Source organism: Neovison vison, chromosome 6 (assembly GCF_020171115.1).
Source record: "Neovison vison isolate M4711 chromosome 6, ASM_NN_V1, whole genome shotgun sequence".
NCBI lineage: Eukaryota > Metazoa > Chordata > Mammalia > Carnivora > Mustelidae > Neogale > Neogale vison.
Window position 1 is genome coordinate 842,932 of NC_058096.1, and position 19,833 is coordinate 862,764.

The following is a 19,833-nucleotide window of genomic DNA, read 5'->3' on the forward strand; positions in this document are numbered from 1 at the left end:
TTTATTTAATTACGCAATCTCTATGCCCAACATGGGGCTCAAGCTCTTGACCTTGATCAACAGTCGGATGTTCTACCGACTGAGCCAGCCAGGTGCCCCTAAAACAAAATGTTTAACTTTAAATACTTATTTATATGAAAAGAAAGGTGAGTGAGCTAACATCCAATAGAAGTTGGAAAAAAATAAAACAAAACAGCAAAATGAATCCCAGAAAGCAAAAGGAAGGAAGGAAGAACAGAAATCAGTGAAACAGAAAACTAAGTATCCTGGAGACGCCTGGGTGGCTCAGTCAGGTCGGCTTCAGCTCGGGTCATGATCCCAGGGTCCTGGGACTGAGCCCCACATCAAGGTCCTTGCTCAGCAGGGAGCCTGCTTCTCCCTCTGTCGCTCCCCCTGCTTGTGTAGACACTCTCTGTCTCTCTCTCTCTGACAAATAAATAAATAAAATCTTTTTAAAAAAATCAACATATTGAAATTTTAATTTAAAAATTAATAGAAACTAAACTACAGAAGTGTGAGGATAAAACGTGAATGATTCTCGTGTTCACCTGACTGCAGGACAGGCTCTTCCACTATGACTAAAGAATCTCATGTAGAAAAACAAAAGATGGACAAATGTGACTATAAAAAATAAAAATCTTTGACATGACAGGGGCTCCTGGGGGGCTCAGTGGGTTAAAGCCTCTGCCTCCAGCTCAGGTCATGATCTCAGGGTCCTGGGATTGAGCCCCGCGTCGGGTTCTCTGCTCAGCGTGGAGCCTGCTTCCTCCTCTCTCTCTGCCTGCCTCTCTGCCTACTTGTGATCTCTGTCAAATAAATAAATAAAATCTTTAAAAATTAAAAAAAAAATCTTTGACATGACAATACCTTGAGAAAATATTTATGACAAATAATAAATGGAAGAAAATACATTCAGCATGTATCACAGAAAAATGAAAGAATATCCCTAATGTACAAAAAAAATTTTTAAACTGAGAGGAAAAAAAGGGCCCCCCAAATCTTAAAGAAAAACACATGAAATGCGATAAAAAAATGTCTTTAAACCTATGAAAAGATGTTCCACTGCCCTCAAAGGAAGAGAAATGCAAATTAAAACCGCACTGAACTACTGTGGCTCTCCTACCACTCTGGCAGAAATTCCCTCACTTAACAACCCACTCTGTGTCGTGAGGAGCCCGGGTGATGCACGGAAGTGTGGAATCACTATATTGACACACCCAGAAGTAATGACACATGGTATGTTAAAGAAAGGAGAGAAGGAAGGAAGGAAAGAAGGGAAGGTTAGGGTTAGAGATGGAGGGAAGGGGATGCGAAGGGGAATGGATGGGGAGGCGACAGGGAAGGGAAGGGAATGTCAGGTCATGACAGGAGAACCCTCGGAATGGGGCTCACGCTCACAGCAGCCCAGAGAGCGCCCCTGCCCTTCCAGCCCTGTGCTGAGCGAAGGAGCCACTGACGACCCCGAAGGCCCTCATGAGAGCCCTGCAGCACCTGCACTATGACCGCAGACTCCCAGCCTCGAGGAGGGGAGAGAAATTTCTTCTGTGCATAAGCCACCAGTCAGTGGTTCTCCTTACGGCAGCCCGAGCAGACCAGGACGGGACTGGGACGGAGGGGAAGGATGGGGCACCCCTTGGGGACCAGCAGTCTGCCTGGAGGGTTCCTGCTAGCCAGGGACCATGTGAGCACCCAAATCACTGATGACTGTGAAGAACTATGAACTAGATCAGTGATCAAATAAAAAACCAAACTCCATAAAACCAAACTGCTAGTACGTAGGTCAGCAAGCAGAGAGAAGAGCGGACGGCGCGCACCGCAGACCGCCCAGAGCTAACAGGCACGCGTGGAGAGTGCTGGACGGGCGTCGATTTGCAGCCATCACAGTGAAGACTGGTCTCGGCAGAAATCATCGAAGCACACACATCCAGGAGAAATTTTTTCGAAGGGCACTGTGCTGCCTGTTCTTAAAGTAAAATGCCTGCCCTCCCCGCCCCCCGCCGACGGCTTATCAGTTGCAAGGGGGTAAAGAAGTAACAATACCGGCTGGGACAGATGGGCAAGTCCGTGACCGAGCAAAGAGCTTTACATCCCCAAAGAGGAGACGGACACTCTGCGTCTGTCCAGACACGAAGCCTGAGAAGCTTGGCCGACCTCACACATGGAGGCTCACGACGGAATCTCATGGAGAAGGACCGATGATCAGACAAGCCCATAAGGAAGAAACCACCTTTTGAATTGGGTCTTGCTCTTCATGAAGTCAATGTCATAAAAGTGACAGGGATGTTGCAAAAATGTTCCAGGTTAGAGACCAGGGACACCCAGCAACAAGCACACATCTGCCCCAGACTGGGCCGTGGCCTTGCACAGGGGAAACAGTATGGAAGATGTGGTCGCTGAGCCACGGGAGGGCCGAGAGCGAGCGTGGGGAGACGGTCCCAAGCTCAGGACGCGGTGCCTCTCCCCTCCTCCGCACACAGACCCTCCCGCTCCCGGCGGCTCCCGGGGCCTAGGCAGGCTTCAGTCTCCAAACCCCGTCTCCTTCCTAGCTCCTTCTCAAGGGCTACACACATTGAAACTGTTCCTGTGAAAAAACAAACAGCTCCGTCCTGGACGCTCGTTTTCAGAGTCACACACGAAGCCGCCACCCACCCCTCCTGCACTTCACGCTGCCCAATGCGGAGTGGAGTCTCCTTTTCAGTCCCCCCCACGGACACGTCGGAACTCATCTTACTGCACTTCCCTCCCTTCTCCACCTGCGGAAAAGAAACCGCATTTCGTGGCGATGCGGTGTCCCCTTGGCTACATGCAAACGGGCACTCTCCAGAGCCGCTCATGGAAATGGAAACAGCCCGGTCTCCTGAAACGTGGGACGGCCACCACGACTCGGAACCTGAACTTCTTACAACTGACTGCCAAGTAGTGAGGGGATGGAGAGAAGGTTCTGGAACAGGAGCTGCGAGACCGGACCCTGCGGTCTGGAGCTGACTTCCGTTTCCTCACTCATAAAACAGGATAATCAAAGGCCTCGGAGTAGTACAGGGATTGAGTGAGGGGCTTCCCACCTCCACCGGCAACAAAGCGATTCTTAGAGAAACCGCCTTTTCATCGGCTCAAGCACACAGTACAGGAAAGACACCAATGCCCTCACCCTCTTGCAGAACTTCCCATTCCTGCCGCCTCTCTGCTCCAGCTCTGAGACAGGTAAGGAGACACAGTCTCGCAGACAGAGAAGCAGCGCAGACAAGGACAGTGACCTAGCCAAGGTCACCGGGTGATCTGGGAGAGGAGCTGGAAGCAGAAGGCAGTCGCTGGGTCCCCAGGCAGGCCGATGCCCCCAGCCCCGGTGGGCTTTTACCCAGAAAGTTCTCCTCCCATGACTTCCGCCCCTGTTCTGCCAAACTGATACAAGGGGTGATGAGGACAGCTCATTGCCATGCTCGGGTAGCAGCTGTTCTCCAGCTGCCGCCAGCCCCAGGGGATCTGGCCCGAGGCCCAGGCTCTGCAAAGACAGTGCACAGTGCACGTGGATGCAGCCCTGATAAGAGGCTCCTAAGCGGCCTGGGGGGAGGCAGAGCTGGGAGGGAGATGAGTGGGTAGAACCAAGCACGTGTACTCAGTTACAGGGTGAACCAAGCCGGGGGTTACAGACTTACGCCCCGAAAGAGCGTGAGAGCCAGAGCGCTTAGCAGGGGTAGAGGCCCACCCAGAAAGCCTCTTGCCAGCTCCGGGTCATGGGAGTGTACCACTGGTCAGCCGTCACATCCAAAGACAAGTGGCCTCCAGGACCCAAGTAGGAAGAGTGCCCTGCGTCGAATGGTGTAACTTGTGCATACCACTGGCATTCCAGAGGAAGAATAGAGGCTTGAAATAAGCAGAAAGTAGAAGCACCCTTGGCCCCTGTGACCACGCTGACACTCCCCAGGGTAGGAAACGTCAGGCCACCCTTACCAGAGCGGGAGGTAGTGCATTGCTCGCCACACGGCCTGGCTGCAGAACAGCAGTAAAGGTCCCAGGTCCGTACGGAACGGAAGTAATCTTGATAAAGGAAGCGTCCGGAAAGGCCAGCTCCCATTTGTCTAAATGCACACCTAGAGGTGACTTGTCCTCCAACCCCAACACGCCATCCGCGGTCACCACGGAGCAGTGGTAACATGCTCCAGATCCATCACTGTCCCTGCATGCGGGGCCGCCAGACAGCCTGGCAACGTGGCAAAGAGGGAGGAATGAATGAGTCATCTTGTGAAAAACGATCGGCCCCTTCCTGCCAGGCTGCAATGCATCTGAACCTCAGGAGGACAGCACTCTCCAACATCCCCACGAGAAGAAAAAGGCAAAGAATAAAAACCACTCAAGTGAATCAGAAAGGAAAGCCAAGCGGAGAATATAAGCAGATAAACAGACGCCTTAAGGTCTCTGGGGGCCCAGCGGGGCAGCGAGTGCATCATCGTGGCCCAGGGCTCCCCGAGAGCCCTTCAGCAAGGCGTCCCATGCCCACCTTAAATAAAGAGCAGGAAGAGAAGCTGGCTGGAGGTCTCCGCAGCCACAGGCACTGGCCCATCGCTCACCTCTCTGGAAGGATGGGAAGCAGCCTTCCCCAAGGAGCCACCCACTTCACGGCACTTCCCTCTCCTCTGCTCCTGAAGCACACGTTTCCATGAGAAATGGGGCCCCTCCCTGCCCCCACCCTGCATGCACTGGGACCCTAGCATGGGGGGTGGGCCTATGGGCAGCGCAGCGCCCTCTCTGTGGGTGTGGGAAACAGCCCCGAATCCAGCCCCTCCTAGACCTAACAGCACACGGGCTACACGTGCACCTTTTAAACATGGAGATCCTCTGCCAGGAACCTCCCAGCTCTAGTACGGGTGACCCCAGCCGCCACTCAGTCTCACCCTTGCCAGTGGCTGACGGCTGGCTGGCTGCTCCCCCAAACCCCTTCTCCTTCCTGTGTAATCACAGCTGTGGCAGAACACAGGGCTGCCTGAGAGGGGGACCTGCTCCCTAGGAGTAGGTCCCGCCACGCTGTACTGCTGGTAGACAGGGATCCTGTGCACCGTGATGCAAGTCAGCCTAATCTGGCCTTCAGACCCTGAAAGGGTGGCTGTTGCCCTTCACTGTGCCCTTTTTCCTTCCCTCGAGAACACACCAGACACATGTGCGTTTGTTTCAACTGGAGGTCCTGACAACACAAGGAGGTACGACGCCCGCAGAATGGCAGGCTGCCTGGAGCCCGGGGCCCGGGGCCAGGATGACCTCTGGGGCAGGAGGGTTCCTGGAGCCCAACGCAACCAGTGACCACCACACAGAGAGATAAATCTGACCACACCCGTTTCATCTTCCCTGACTCAGCCCCGAGGACACAACTGTTGCTCTGGGCACATGCACCAGCTCTCTCAGCCCCACAACCGCCTCCCCAGCTCTGACCGAGGATCCCAAAAGCCCCTGGGGTATTTCTCTGTATGGTCCAACATAGAAATTAAAGTGCTCCCAAATTCTAGGCCCTCTTCTCACTACACGTTGTTTCCACCTCCCTAACCCTCAGAGTCACTCTCCCACCTTTGCTGTGTGCTCCTACCACATCCCTGTAACTTGCCACATGTCCCTCTGTGTATGGCCCTGGCCCCACGACCACCAGCCCTGGTAAAGCACTGGTCATCGCTCCTACACAGCAACCATGGCGCCACAGGCTTCTGTGCCCTGTGTCCACCCTCACTGACTTAGGCCACACTCTGAGTATAAAGCTTTAAAAGTAGAAAGTTTTATGCAGCAAAGGAAACAGTCAACAAAACAAAGAGCCAATCCTTTGGGAGAAGATACTCACAAATGACAATACAGACAAAGGGCTGATATAATCGTGTCAAAAAACGGGCAGAAGACATGAACTTCTCCAATGAAGACAATCAAATGGCTAACAGACACATGAAAAAATGTTCATCATTGCTAGCCATCAGGGAGATTCAAATCAAAACCACATAGAGATATATCTTATACTAGTTAGAATGGCCAAAATTAACATGACAGGAAACAACATGTGTTGGAGAGGATGTGGAGAAAGGGGGACCCTCTTACACTGTTGGTGGGAATGCAAGTTGGTGCAGCCACTCTGGAAAACAGTGTGAAGATTCCTTAAGAAATTAAAAACAGAGCCTCCCTATGACCCTGCAATTGCACTACTGGATATTTGCCCCAAAGATACAGATGCAGTGAAAAGAAAGGCCATCTGTACCCCAATGTTCATAGTAGCAATGGCCACGGTTGCCAAACTGTGGAAGGAGCTAAGATGCCCTTCAATGGAAGAATGGATAAGGAAGATGTGGTCCATATACACTATGGAGTGTTATGCCTCGAATACCCAACTTTTGTAGCAACATGGACGGGACTGGAAGAGATTATGCTGCGTGAAATAAGTCAAGCAGAGAGAGTCAATCATCATATGGTTTCACTTACTTGTGGAGCATAAGGAATAACATGGAGGACATGGGGAGATGGAGAGGAGAAGTGGGCTGGGGGAAATCGTAGGGGGAGACGAGCCACGAAAGACTGTGGACTCTGAGAAAAAAAAACTGAGGGTTTTGGAGGGGAGGGGGATGGGGGTTGAGTGCGTGGGTATCAAGGAGGGCATAGATTGCATGTAGCACTGGGTGTGCTGCATCAACAGTGAATCTTGGAACACTGAAAAAATAAAATAAATTTTTAAAAAAAAAGAGTAAAAAAATAAATTAAATAGAAGTAGAAAGTTAACAACAGAAGTACAGTGGGAGAAATCATGTACAAAATGTTAGAACCAAGCACGGAAATGACAAGCATCTGAATGATTACAGGTCACATCAAAATCAGTGGGGCGGAGTTCAAAGTGTCTTGAAAGAAATCTGAGTGCCAAGATGCAGTCATTAGAAAACAAGGTAAACATACGGAAACAGCATTTGAGAAACTAGAAAGATAAGAGCATAACCCTAAAGAAAAAGGAAACATGCATTAAATTTAGAAATTAAATTGCAAACAAAATTATAAATGATCAGTATAACTGAAAGCTATTAAAAATTAAACATAGCTAAATAAGAAATGAAGACAAGTTTGACAAATCTGACTGAAACACTGAACCCAGGCTTAGAAACAAAGAGAAGGCAGTGAGAGGCCCGGAGAAGACCGAGACCACAGGGACCTGGCACAACCACGCACACCCCTGGGGCCTGAGAGTGCCCGCAGCGACTGCTGCTCCAGGAAGAAACCCACGCACACACGAGAGCAACGGGATCGGCTCCAAAACGGGCTCTGGGCTTAGAGGCCTTGATAGAGCCGTGTATCAACTATTAGTCCAAAAATATTTGCTTTTTTAAGTAGAAAATAGAAAATTTTGTTATTTAAATTAAGGATAGAGAAATAGGGGATGTTTCTCAAGTCATGTTATGGGGGCAGGCCATCATTTACATGGGACCCCCAAAAACTGAAAATTAGAAAAAAGGAAACTTCTAGAGCAGTGTCATCCTAGCGTGAGCCCTACTCCTAACCTTTATGGTAACTCAGGTCCACGCTAACTCCAATCCCAGGACCAACCTAAACTCCAGACCTAACCCTACCACTAACCCTTATCGTAGCCCAAATAAAATTCTGTGAGGGTATTACAAATAAAAGAGTATTAACAAGTATCAGTATGATCTACCAGGATTTATCCCAAGAATCAATACTTTTAAGTTTCGTCAGCGGAATTCTCTACAGTAAGAGATGGAAGGAAAAAATCATGGGATTATCTTAATAGCAGCAATGAACACATTTAGTAAAATGCAGCTTTCATTTTTGACGGTGAGAAACAACTTGACGGAAGAGCCAGAGGAGGGACTCCTGTAACTTGAAGAACAGGGCTCAGACAGCCACATGACCATGCTTCCTAGGGAAAGCGCTCGGATCAAGTCAGGACGAAATAAAAAAAATTCAGAATTTAAGCTAAATTTACACCTATCACAGCTGAAAGTGCTTTAACACATGGCCATGTCCAAATAATGAATACTGATAGTAGCCTGTACACTATTAAATATTAGAGAGGTGGAATGAGAAATATCTCAATTACCATAACCAGATAACAAAAATAAGTTGGAAAAGGGCTCAAAAGAGAAAATCCACAGTAAGAAAGTTACACACAGCAACTGAAGGCTAAGAACAAATGGGAAAATAGATTATCTTCCTACATTAGAAAGTGAATAGCGGTAAAAAAGCAACTATTTTCAATTCAAATTATAGCTTTGATCTATCTGAAAATAAATCCCAATATGACACGTTTTTTAACTTAAAAATCATTCTAAAGTTCATCTAGAAAGTGAGTAGCCAAGAACAGCCAAAATATTTTTTAATAATGGGATTACTAGATAAATATTCCATGAAACCAGAATTAAAACAGTTGTACCAGCACAAGAACAGATTAGAGAACGCAAAAATAAACACTAATGCATACAATATTTTCATATTAGATCAATTTGCGAGACAAAAGTAGCAGCACAAATCATTGGGAAAATGAAGCATTTCTCAATAAGTAGTATTTTCAATACTCGTAAGAAAAGAATAACTTCTATGTTCACCTAGTAACATACAGCAAATTAAATCCCAAGCGGATTACACAAGTCAGTGCAAATAAATAAAAGCAGAGAAGAAAACTGAAGTCACTACCCACGTTTAAGGACGGGAAGGGGTTTTCCAAATGTAAGACTGCCCCCACTCACCATGGCCAAGGGAACGGCGAATGTCCCGGTGGGGGAAGCCCTGCAGGACACCCCCCCGAGGGCAGGAATACTTTGGAAGGAGGCCGGCCGTGCAGAGATGGGAGCAGCCTCACGCCTTGAGCTTCCATGGCTCCCAGGGACACGGTGCTGGTGCGATCCGGCCATTAGGCCGCAGCCAGCCCTCCCACGGACGCCTCTCGGACTGTGCATCTCCTGTGACCCGGGGTCCAGCATGGATGAACACTGCCATCCTCAAGAAGAGGGAAAGTGGATCGTGCCGAGGGCTGCTCACCCAACTACGGCTGACATCAGTGACAGACGCAGGTAAGACCCACACACGTTAAACAAAAAGGGGCTGACATAAGAAAATTATACCCAGAGTTGACTCATTCCCTAAACCACACAGGCCCACTGAGACGTGAATTTTTTCGATACGTACCATACAGTGCTGTAAATGTGTTTTTTATGATCTCTTAGGGTTTTCTTCGTAATATTTTCTTCTCTCTAGCTTACTTTACCGTAAGAAAACAGTATACAACATACAAGTATGCGTGAACCAACTGTATACGTAGAACCAACTGTTTACGTAGGAGCAGGGCTTCTGGTCAGCAGAGGGTTGGGTTTAGGACGAGTCAAAAGTTACACGTGGATTTCTGACTGTGTGGGAAGGAACCCCATGTGTTCAAGGGCCAACCGCACCCATATAGTGCAAACCGTACAAACTTATTTTAAAAACAATGTTTTCAAAGCAGGTAACGTGGACATGTTGCGTGCCAGTCAGCTGAAAGCAGGGCCCAGATGTACCCTCATCCTTGAGGTAGAACCAGAGGGAAGTGACCAAACGTGTGCCGCAGTATGCGGGCCCCATGGCCTGGAGCACCCCCCCGCCCCCCGCAGGGCCCTCAGAGCACTGGGGGAGGGTTAGGACGGAGGGCTCACACTCTGGGGGAGCGGGCGGGGGGAGGGGACACACATGGACACGCGAGAGCAGGATGGCACAGGGTCTGGGAGCCTGGGAAAGAACACAGCACAAGCAGGGGTCGCTCTGCGGAAGCTGCAGAGCTCAAGGTCCCCGATGAGAAAGGTTTTTTCCTGGATTCAGGGAAGCAGAGGCCTCACAAGCTGGCGAGTGGTGAGGATGAAGCCCCCTGGGGAGGACCAGATGGCCACTCCATGGAGCTGGGCCCAGGCGGAAGCAGAGATCGGGGGCGAGGGGGGGGGGCAGGTCTCCTAATTTTTTTGGTAAAACCGTATTTTCTATATAACCGTCTAATTTTTACTTTTAACGAAATTATAAACATACATAGTTTCAAAAGTCAAAGAACCCACAAAGCTTGCAGTGAACAGCGCCCCTCCCCTCCGCCCTGTGTCCTATTCCGGGCCTCACCGGAGATCTTCCTCTCTGGGCTCCTCCCTGCTTTGGTATTTCTCTCCGGAGTTCAAGGATTCCAGTCCTCTGGACCATCACTAACTTCCTACTAGGACAGGGAGGAACCCCCTCACCCCCACCCATGTGCTCTCCTCCTCCGGAGGCTCTGGAGCCCTTGCGCACCCCTCTTGCTGGCCCCTTCTAGTACACGGCTGGCGCTTCCTGGGGGGAGCGAGGGCCTCGTCTGCCTCTGAGTTTTCTGTGTACTCATGGCTAATTTGCCTCCCAACTCCCAGCTCCTGGCCAACTGCAGGCCGAGGATGAATCACCTCCTGATGACTCCGGCACAGCAGGAAACAGCGCAGGAGCCCTTGCTTCTTGCTCCGGCCTCAGAATGGCCGCTCCACTCACAGGCATCCGAAAGCCATCCCCAGCTCCCAGGGTGTTCAGGGGGCCAACAGGGTAGAGGCCGCGTTCACACTGCTCTGTAACCCACTGGAGTGCAGCCCCATCTTCCCTACAGAACAGCAGTCCCGCCCCCCACCCCCTCCCCAGCGGCCCGGGTGCCTAGTTCACCCTCCAGAGAGGAAGCTCGTCAGGCTGGGTGGGGGAGGAGGGCTGAGAACCTGGTGGCTTTCTAAACGGGCTTTCCACGAAGTACCTATTTCGGCCCCATCTTTACTGCCCCCTCATCCTCAGAGGTTCACGGCAATGTCATTCCTGAGACTTGGGGGTCTGTCTGCAGTGTGGTCCATCTGCGTTCCCGACCCCCCAGCAAAAGCGTGTGCACGCCTCCCCATTTTCTGTGCTCAGATCTGCTATGTCCCTCTGTTTGTCCATCTGCTTTCTGAACTCCCAAACTCTGTCATCTCCTCTCCAGCTCTTGGAGGCCTCTTCCTTGTAAAAATATCTCACCTGTCATTTTAGTGGGATCATAAGGAGCAGCAGAGGTCGCTGTGAATTCAATCTGCCATTTTGGCTGAAAATCAAGGGAGGCGTTTTTTTTTTCATTTTAAGAGGGGAGTTATCAAGTCATCTTGGATGCTAACAGAAGTGGCCTGCCAGGGAGAAGGAACTGTGGCGCAGAGGAGAGGTCCTCAGTGGGGCAGGAGCAAGGTCCTGAGCAGCCCCAGGCCCAGGGAGACCCAGGGGGGTAAGGGGGCGGAAGGGCGGAGGGGCAGGGGGACAGGAGAGCCAGATGGCAGCACTCGGGATGGGAAAGTGAAGCGCCTCTTTCCTCCTTGATCAAGGAGGCACGGCCAATAGCTAAGACTGAGATCTAATTAGATTAGGGATGGGAAGAAGAAAGTCCAAACGTACAAGAACTGCCTCGGATCCAAGCAAACCTACTAGGGAACCGGCTGGGATGGGCTCAGAGGCCGTGCACAGGGTGGCCCCCAGGCAACACACCCGAGACAGGAAGGAACCAGAGTCACCACCAAGAAGGCCCAGCAGGGAACAAGGGCCCTGACAGAGGAGTCCCAGTCCTCCCGGCGGTACCCATTACAAGTGAGACTCAAAGTTCTTTTTCATATGTGCCAAATCTTCCAATTCTGCAGTGAGAATTATTATCTGGAGGCAATGCAGAAAAACACCCTAAAAAAATCAAATAACCAAGTCAGTAAGTATTACAGAAAAACAAAAGACCTTAAAGTAAACGAAAATTTCAATAGTTTTGTTAGCACCGTCTCTTAACGTCCTGCTCTTAGTGGTTGAAGTGGTCGCAGGCCGGGTGCTGAGATGCACAGGGCGGGGGCTCTGCAGCTAAGCAGCCGTGGAGCCGTGGCCCTGCTGCGAGTCTGTGGGATTGCAGGGCTCCCGGCCACGTCCAAGCAGAGCCATCCCACAGATGCAGCTTCACTCCGGACTGATGCCCTTCCCCTCACTCTAAGGAAGTGTGGGAGGCTCTCAGAGATGTGCAAATGGAAAACCAAGTCCTCCCAAAGCTGCCACATCCCCTGGGGAATAGCGTCTGCCACTCCGCTCCAGCCCAGCTCGTCAGGAAGCCCGCAGGACGGCGCTGCAGGACTCAGCTAAGATTACAATCAGCCCTTTCTGCTCCAACCAGCTCGGTACTCCCGGCAGCTCCCGCCTCACCTGCAGGAGAGGCCACGGGTGCCCTCTAAAAAGCTCACTGCCTTGACTCACTGCCTTAGCCTCCCGTAATTCCCAGGACCTCGCTGCAGCCCTCCGGAATCACAGTCTCGACAGACGGCCTGCCGTGCTCGTCCCCGCCTCTCAGCCCGGCTGCCCAGAGCCTCCTCTCCTCGCAGGGACCCTGAGGTGCTGTGCACACGAGATGGGGCGTCACTTGGGGCCAGCCCACCCTGCCCAAGCATGTTTGCTTATTTCCAGAACCATCAGCCAGGATTCCCCATCTGCCAGGAGGAGAAACTTGGACGACACCAGATCTAGGGGGAAGCAGGCCCAGTACACACAAGGTGTTGTTTGTATGCCTGAATTCCAGAGGCCCTCCCCTCGGGACTTCTGTGAGAATTAGATCCAGACTTGCACAATTACAGAGTTGGTCCCAAGCCAGTGGGGATTTGGATGTCCTCTAAGAAGCAAGTAGTATAACAGCTTTAGTTGAACCGCCCAGCACTGGGAGAAAAAAGACAACCGAGCTCCCTGCTCCCACCCTTGGGCCCTGCAGAGTGAGACCCGGCCTCTGCAGGATCCTCCAGGCCCCTGACGGGCGCCCTGCTGCTCTCTGACCTCATCTCCCCCGCCCCCATACTCCGGGAGCACTCCGGGCACAGGGCTCCCCTTGGGCCGGAGCCCTCTGGGCTCCAGCGCCCCGCGGCCTGCTCCTGCACTTCCTTCAAGGCTCTGCTCGAAAGGCCCTTGTCAGGGTGGGCACAGCCGCACTGCAGCCAGCGCTCCCACAGCCCGGATCCTCCTTTCCCTCCTCCACAGCACACGTGCCCAGCTGACAACTGTGATGCGTTTACTTAGTACATTTATCTTTTGTAAGCCCCACATGGGCCGGAGCCAAAGGAAGAGTGCCGGGTGCACCCCAGGCACTTGGTAAATATTGGTAAATGAATGAAAGAACAAACAAGGCCTTTGTTCAAGCAATTTGTTCCTAAGAACTTTACCCTTCTAAGATCAGTCAGAACTCCGTTACCCTCCAGCCCTAGATACCGAGTGTTCCCCGACCCCTCACCACCGGACTCCTCACCACCGCCGCAGTCTCTCCTGAGGGGGCTTCTCATGAACTCGTGGCCCCTGCTGCAGGCTACAGGCGCCGGAAGCTGCGCGGGCCATGGCCGGAGCGCTCTCTGACCAGCGCCAGCTGAGCTCAGGACTCCGGGGTGGCTCCTCGGGGCTGCCATCAAGACCACCAGGGAGGGCAGACACTGGATTCAGAGCCCCCGTCTTATCCACGCGGCAGCTCCTGCTTATCCTACCATCGTGAAGGGACTCGGGCTCGTGGAGTCAGAGGCCTGGGCTCAGGCTCATGGGGTCAGAGGCCCGGGCTCAATCCCTGGTCTCACCACGGATGACACAGTGGTATCCTGTCGCTGAGCCTTGGAAAGTGGACATAACAGCAACAGCCACCTCCCAGGGCGCCGTGAGAGTGGAGTGAGGGATCAGACAGGAAGAATCCGGAGCGGCTTCACGAACACTAGCTGCGATCATGACCTCATTAGTATTCCATGCAAGGCTGCTGAAAATCAAGTTTCCCGCTGAAAACTTTTAGAAAACAACATTTACAAACTTTAGAAAAAGACAGCTTAAAGATTTAAAAGGAATCATTTCAAGGTAGTTTTGCAAAGCTGGAGTCAAGGCCACAAAGAGGGGTCCACACAGCCGGGACTTGCCACCACGGCCACAGCATACAGCTGTCACGGCTGGCTGGCGCGCACTGGCGAGGCGTGGGTGGGAGGAACGCGCGTGTCCGGCAGCGCACCCTGACACCGGCCCTCAGGCCCCCTGCTGGACACTCTGGTCATGTTAAGTGGGAGAAAAATGTTTAACAGAAAAGGAGAAAATGGCTTCTTTTAAAATCTTGGTTCTATAAAATTCAGAAAGAAATCATGCAAATCACTGACACTGTTGGTGCTCTCAGGCCTGTGACAGGTCCCTCATGTGATGTGAAACCAGGCCACAAGGAGAGGCAGCAAGAAACATGGCTTCAAATGCAAGCAAAATTTTAAAAAATCAACTGACGTAGAAAGAACCACTCGATTTAAAGACATAACCTCTATAAAGGCATTATAAGAAGCACTACTTACATGGAACCATGTGAAGATATCTCTCTCTGTAGATAGCCCTGTAAATGGATTAAAAAAATTATTATAATTGGAAATCATAGATAGAAAATAACGCAAAGAATAATGTTATCACCTTAGATGATAAACTTTATCAAACCAAAGGAATTTATTTAAACAATGTACTCAAAAATATAGGACGTCAAAGGCAGTTTCCCAGAGGGGGAAAAATACATAGAAGAGGTTAGATTCTAGACTGAACTTAAGATATAGATACATGTTTAGAGCCCCAGACTCCCCTAAAACCTGACCCAGAGTCGTAAAGCTGATGGAAAGTGTTGAGAAAGTACAGATTCTTAATTCCTTGGGCCTGTGGGGAGCAGTAAGGAGGGTAGGTGGAACCCCTAGGTACTATGTAGTCTCAGGTCCAAGTCTGAAAAGTGCTTCACGTAGACAGGACGAGGCACCCTGCCTTTGCAAAGACTTAATGTAAATGGCACTGCCAGAGGCTCCTACAGGCAGCCCAAGGCCTGTATACAGTGATGCCTAAAGACCAGAGGAAGATTAGAAACCCCTAACAGGACGTCCATCTACTTCCAGCCAAGACAGAAGACGACAGACCAGATTGGCAGTGAAAACCAAGACAAAGACATAAGACAGGGTTTTGAGACACAGAACAATGATCCCTGAGGGAAGGAAACAAATGCGATGCATCCTGACTGCCAGCCTACGGCTTAGGGGGAGTTTTCTGGCTATAGTGCAGGAAGGAGGAACCTAGCAAACCCGGGGGGGGGGGGAGTCCCAAGATGAGGAAGCAGCTGAAATTCAGGGATGTGAGCAGCTAGAATTAGCAGGGTAGAGTACCCAAGAGGAGGGAGCTGCAGAGAGAAATGTTCCAGAGACCTCAGGGTGAACTAACTTGAGGCTTTAGCTAGACACCGATCAGCACGTGCGGGTGAGCAGTCTACTGAGGACAAGGAAGGAGCCCACAGAAAGAGCGGGCAAACAGCAGCTATGGCTCCCACAGCTCCAGGAGTAGTTCAGACTTCCACCAACCAGATGAGGAAACCCTGCCACACAGGCCACTGGCCAAGCACTTGGAAGAGCTCCGCCCAGCGGGAGGGCCATCTTACCACCGGATCAAGCCGGTGTACTAAACCGGGTACTGCCTAACAACATTCAACAACACAGCACTCAGGGATCTAAACTTTCCGAGTAACTTAAATGCATTCCTCCAAAAAAGTTTAAAATATTTGAAAGAATACAGACCCCAACGATGCAAAATATACAATGTCTTTCATCCATTCAAAAATTGCCAGGCATTCAAAGAAGCGTGAAAGTATATCTCATAATGAGAATAGCTGATCAATAAGAAACACAAGGAAATAATTAGTACACAGGTCCTTAAAACAGCTATTATAAAGATAGAGGGAAAACACAAAAAGATACTCAAAAAGACAGAGGGAAAACACAACATGCTAAGGAGGGACATGAAAAACATTTTAAAAAGCCCAAGTCAAACACCCAAAATGGAAAATATACTTGAGGGGATTAACATCACATTAGACACTACACAAAGAAAGATTAATCAATGTGCAGACAAAACACCTGAGCAACAGAAACAATCTCAAATGAAAGGTAAAGAAAGACTCTTCCCACAAAAAATGCAGAAATATAATTGGAAATCTCTCTCTCTCTCTCTCTCTCACACACACACACACACACACACACACAGATCATGTAAGTATAATGTAATTGAAGACCCAGAGGGGGGAGGACAGGATGGGACAAAAAATATATTTCAAAAAATAATGACAAAAAAATTTTGAAATTTGATGAAAATTATGAACTTCAAAATTCAAGAAGGTAAACAATCCCCAAAGAGAAGAAAACTTGAAGGAAATTAAACCAAGGCACACCATAATCAGCTTACCTAAAGAGATAATCTTAAAAACAGCCAGACAAAAAAGAAACATTATGTACGAAGGATGAAGACATGATGGACAGAGGAGTTCTCAGGAACAATGCAAGCTAGAAACCAGCAGACTGAGATCTCTAAAGAAATGAAGGATAAAACTGTCAACCTGAAATACCATACATAATGAAAATAACTTTCAAATACAAAGGCAAAATGAAGACTTTTCCCCAACAAACAAAAGCTAAAATAATTCATCACCAACACACTTGAACAACAAATAATATTAAACTAAGTCCATCACACAAAAGGAAATCCAGATCTACAAAAAGAAATGAAAAGTACTGGAAACAAAATTCATGTATAAATACAAATGCCTCTTTCTTAATTTTAAGATTGTTTTAAAAGATAGCAGACTATTTAAAGCAAAAATAATAACACTGTAGGATAGGGTTAATAAATACAGAAGTAAATGGCTTGGCAATAACAACATAAAGGCCAAGAGAAGTGAGACGGAAGTATACTGTTGTTAGGTTTTGTACTCTTAAGTGGATGAGTCTAATATTACTTGAAGACAGATGGTGATAAGCATATATGCAATGGATTGCAAGCAAACTCATAAAGAGATTTCACTAATAAGTTAGTAAAGGTGCTAGAATTGGTCATAAAAAGTACTCAGTCTGGGATGCCTGGGTGGCTCAGTTGGTTGAGTATCCGCCTTCAGCTCAGGTCATGATGCTAGGGCCCTGGGATTGAGTCCTGAATCAGGCTCCTTGCTCTGCAGGGAGCCTGCTTCCCCCTCTGCCTGCCACTCCCCCAGCTTGTGTACTCTCTCTCTCTCTCTGTGTCTCTGTGACAAATAAACAAATAAAATCTTTTAAAACTATAAGAAGTACTCAGTCCATTATAAAGTAGAAAGAAAGGACTAGTAACAAATGGAATAAATAAAAAACAATAGCAAAATGATAGGTTTAAACATAATCGTATCAATAATAACATTAAATATAAATGTTAACACCCTAATTAAAATGAAGAGATCTGGGGCACCTGGGTGGCTCAGTGAGGTAAAGCCTCTGCCTTCAGCTCAGGTCATGATTGAGCCCTCCATTGGGCTCTCTGCTCAGCAGGGAGCCTGCTTCCTCCTCTCTCTCTCTGCCTGCTTCTCTGCCTACTAATAAAATGAAGAGATCTTAAGAGTGGATTAAAAAAAAAAACAGAAGCCCACTATATGCTATTTATAAGAAACCCATTTTAAATACAAATACAAAAATAGGTTGAAAGGAAAAGATTGGAAAAGATGTACCCTACTAGCCCTAACCAAAAGAAAGATTAAATGGCTACATTAACATCAGAAAAAGTAGGTCTCAGAACAAAGCAAAGAATACTATCAGAAGTAAGAAGGGCATTACATAATTAAAGGGTCAAACAACTGAAGATAAAATCAATAAAGGATATATGAGACTCTAACAACACTATCAACCAACATGACCTGATTGACATTTACAGAACACTCAACACAATAACACAATACACATTATTTTAAGTGATCATGGAATATTTTCAAAGACCATATTCTGAGCCATTTTTAGAAGTCTTAATAACCTTAAGAGATTGACATCAGATGCAGTGTGTTCCCTGACCACCATGGAATTCAATTAGAAATCAGTAACAGAAAAATAGTACACTTGTAAGTAACACATGAGTCAAAGAAGAAATCATAGTGTAAACTAGAAAGCATTTTTACTGGAATAAAAATGAAAACACAACATACCAAAATGTGTGGAATGCAGCAAAAGCAGTACTATGAGGAAAATTTATAGCACTAAAATGCCTAGATTAGGAAAAAAGAAAGTTCTTAAATCAATAGCCTAAGCTTCTACTATACAAAAATAGAAGAAAAAGAGAGCATATTAAGTCCAAAGTAAGTAGAAGAAAAAAAAAATTTAAGAATAGAAATACATGAGCTGAAAGACAATTAATAAAAAAACACAGAATCATTAAATCATTATGTTGTATATTTGAAACAAACATAACACCGTGTGTCAACTATACTTCAATTAAAAATAATAACATACAAAATTAATGAAATCAAAAATTGGTTCTTTGAAATCAATAATATTGATAAACATCTAGCCATTCTCACCAGGAAAAAAAGGGAAAAGACACAGATTAATAGTCTCAATAATGATAAGCAGAATTCTACTACTGATCCAAAGGCCACTAAAAAGATAATTAAGTCGAAACCACCTTGTGGAACCATTTCACACTTACTAGGATAACACGCATTGGTGAAGACATGGAGAAACAGGCATCTTGACATGTCACGGGTGTGGGTATAAAGCTGTGCAGCCTCTATGGAAGAGGGTGCGAATTCCTCAGAAAGGTAAACATAGAATCACTGTGACTCAGCAGTTTCACTTCGAGTTACACATCCAAAAGAACTGAAACCAGGGCATCGAACAGATACTTATTCATGGCCTCATTATTGTACAATAGCCAAACTATGGAAACAACTCAAGAGTCCATGAATGGATGAACTGGTAAACAAACTGTAATACATCCACACAATGGAATATTCTGCAGCCAGTAAAAAAAGGAAGTACTGATCCATACCACAACTCAGAAGAACCTTGAGAACGTGACATTAAATGAAAGAAGCTGGACACAAACAGTCATATACTATGTGATTCCACTTGTATCAAACACCCAGAATAGGTCGATCCAAAGAGAAAGCAGATTCAATCAATAAAACAGAATGTAATAAGGGAATGGTAGGATCTATTGCACGGAAGTAAATGTAATAACATAGAGATGGAACAAATGCTTAGAAGAACCACGCTATCCAAACTCACTCAAGAAGGTTATAGATAACCCTGTATGTATTCAAGAAATTAAATTCAAGTTAAAAACCTTCTCACCAAAAAATCATGGCTTCAGTGGTGAATTCTACCAAATATTCAAGGAAAAAATAAGACAAGTTCCTTACGAACTCAACCTGAAAATTTAATGTAAGAGAACACTTCCCAACTCATTCAATGAAGCAAGTATATTAACTTGATATCAAAACCAGAAAATTACACTAAAACCAAAAAACTACCAATATTCCTCATTAATATAGTTGCAAAATTTCTTAAATTTCAGTATATCGAACCATGTAATATTTAAAAAATACATTATGACAAAGGGTATTTCAACCCAGAAATGCAATTGGCTTAATATTTTTTAAAAAATCAATGTGAGGGGCGCCTGGGTGGCTCAGTGGGTTGAGCCACTGCCTTCGGCTCAGGTCATGATCTCAGGGTCCTGGGATCGAGTCCCGCATCAGGCTCTCTGCTCAGCAGGGAGCCTGCTTTCTCCTCCCTCTCTGCCTGCCTCTCTGCCTACTTGTGACCTCTCTCTCTGTCAAATAAATAAATAAATAAAATCTTTAAAAAAAAAAATCAATGTGAGTGAGTTATATGGATGGGCTGTATAAACAGACTCATAAAGGAAAACTATACGATTGTCTCCATAGACGCGGAAAAAGCATTTGCCAATATTCAGTATCACTCATGAAAACTCTGTAAACCCAGACTGTAACAGCATTTTTTGCGCCTGACAAAGGGGCACCAGCTAGAACACACAGCT

General features: G+C 47.6%; 1 protein-coding gene across 10 annotated transcripts in view; it reads right to left on the reverse strand.

The window, feature by feature from the left end:
* PCBP3 (poly(rC) binding protein 3) overlaps positions 1-19,833 on the reverse strand; it is a 247,388-nt gene that overhangs the window by 153,092 nt on the left and 74,463 nt on the right. For 9 of the 10 annotated variants that reach the window (XM_044250772.1, XM_044250780.1, XM_044250778.1 and 6 more), the window contains exon 2: positions 14,316-14,353. The exons of the other annotated variant lie outside the window; for it this stretch is intronic. The gene's annotated coding sequence lies outside the window, so the exon portion shown is untranslated. The remainder of the gene's footprint in view (positions 1-14,315; positions 14,354-19,833) is intronic. 10 annotated transcript variants of the gene reach the window in all.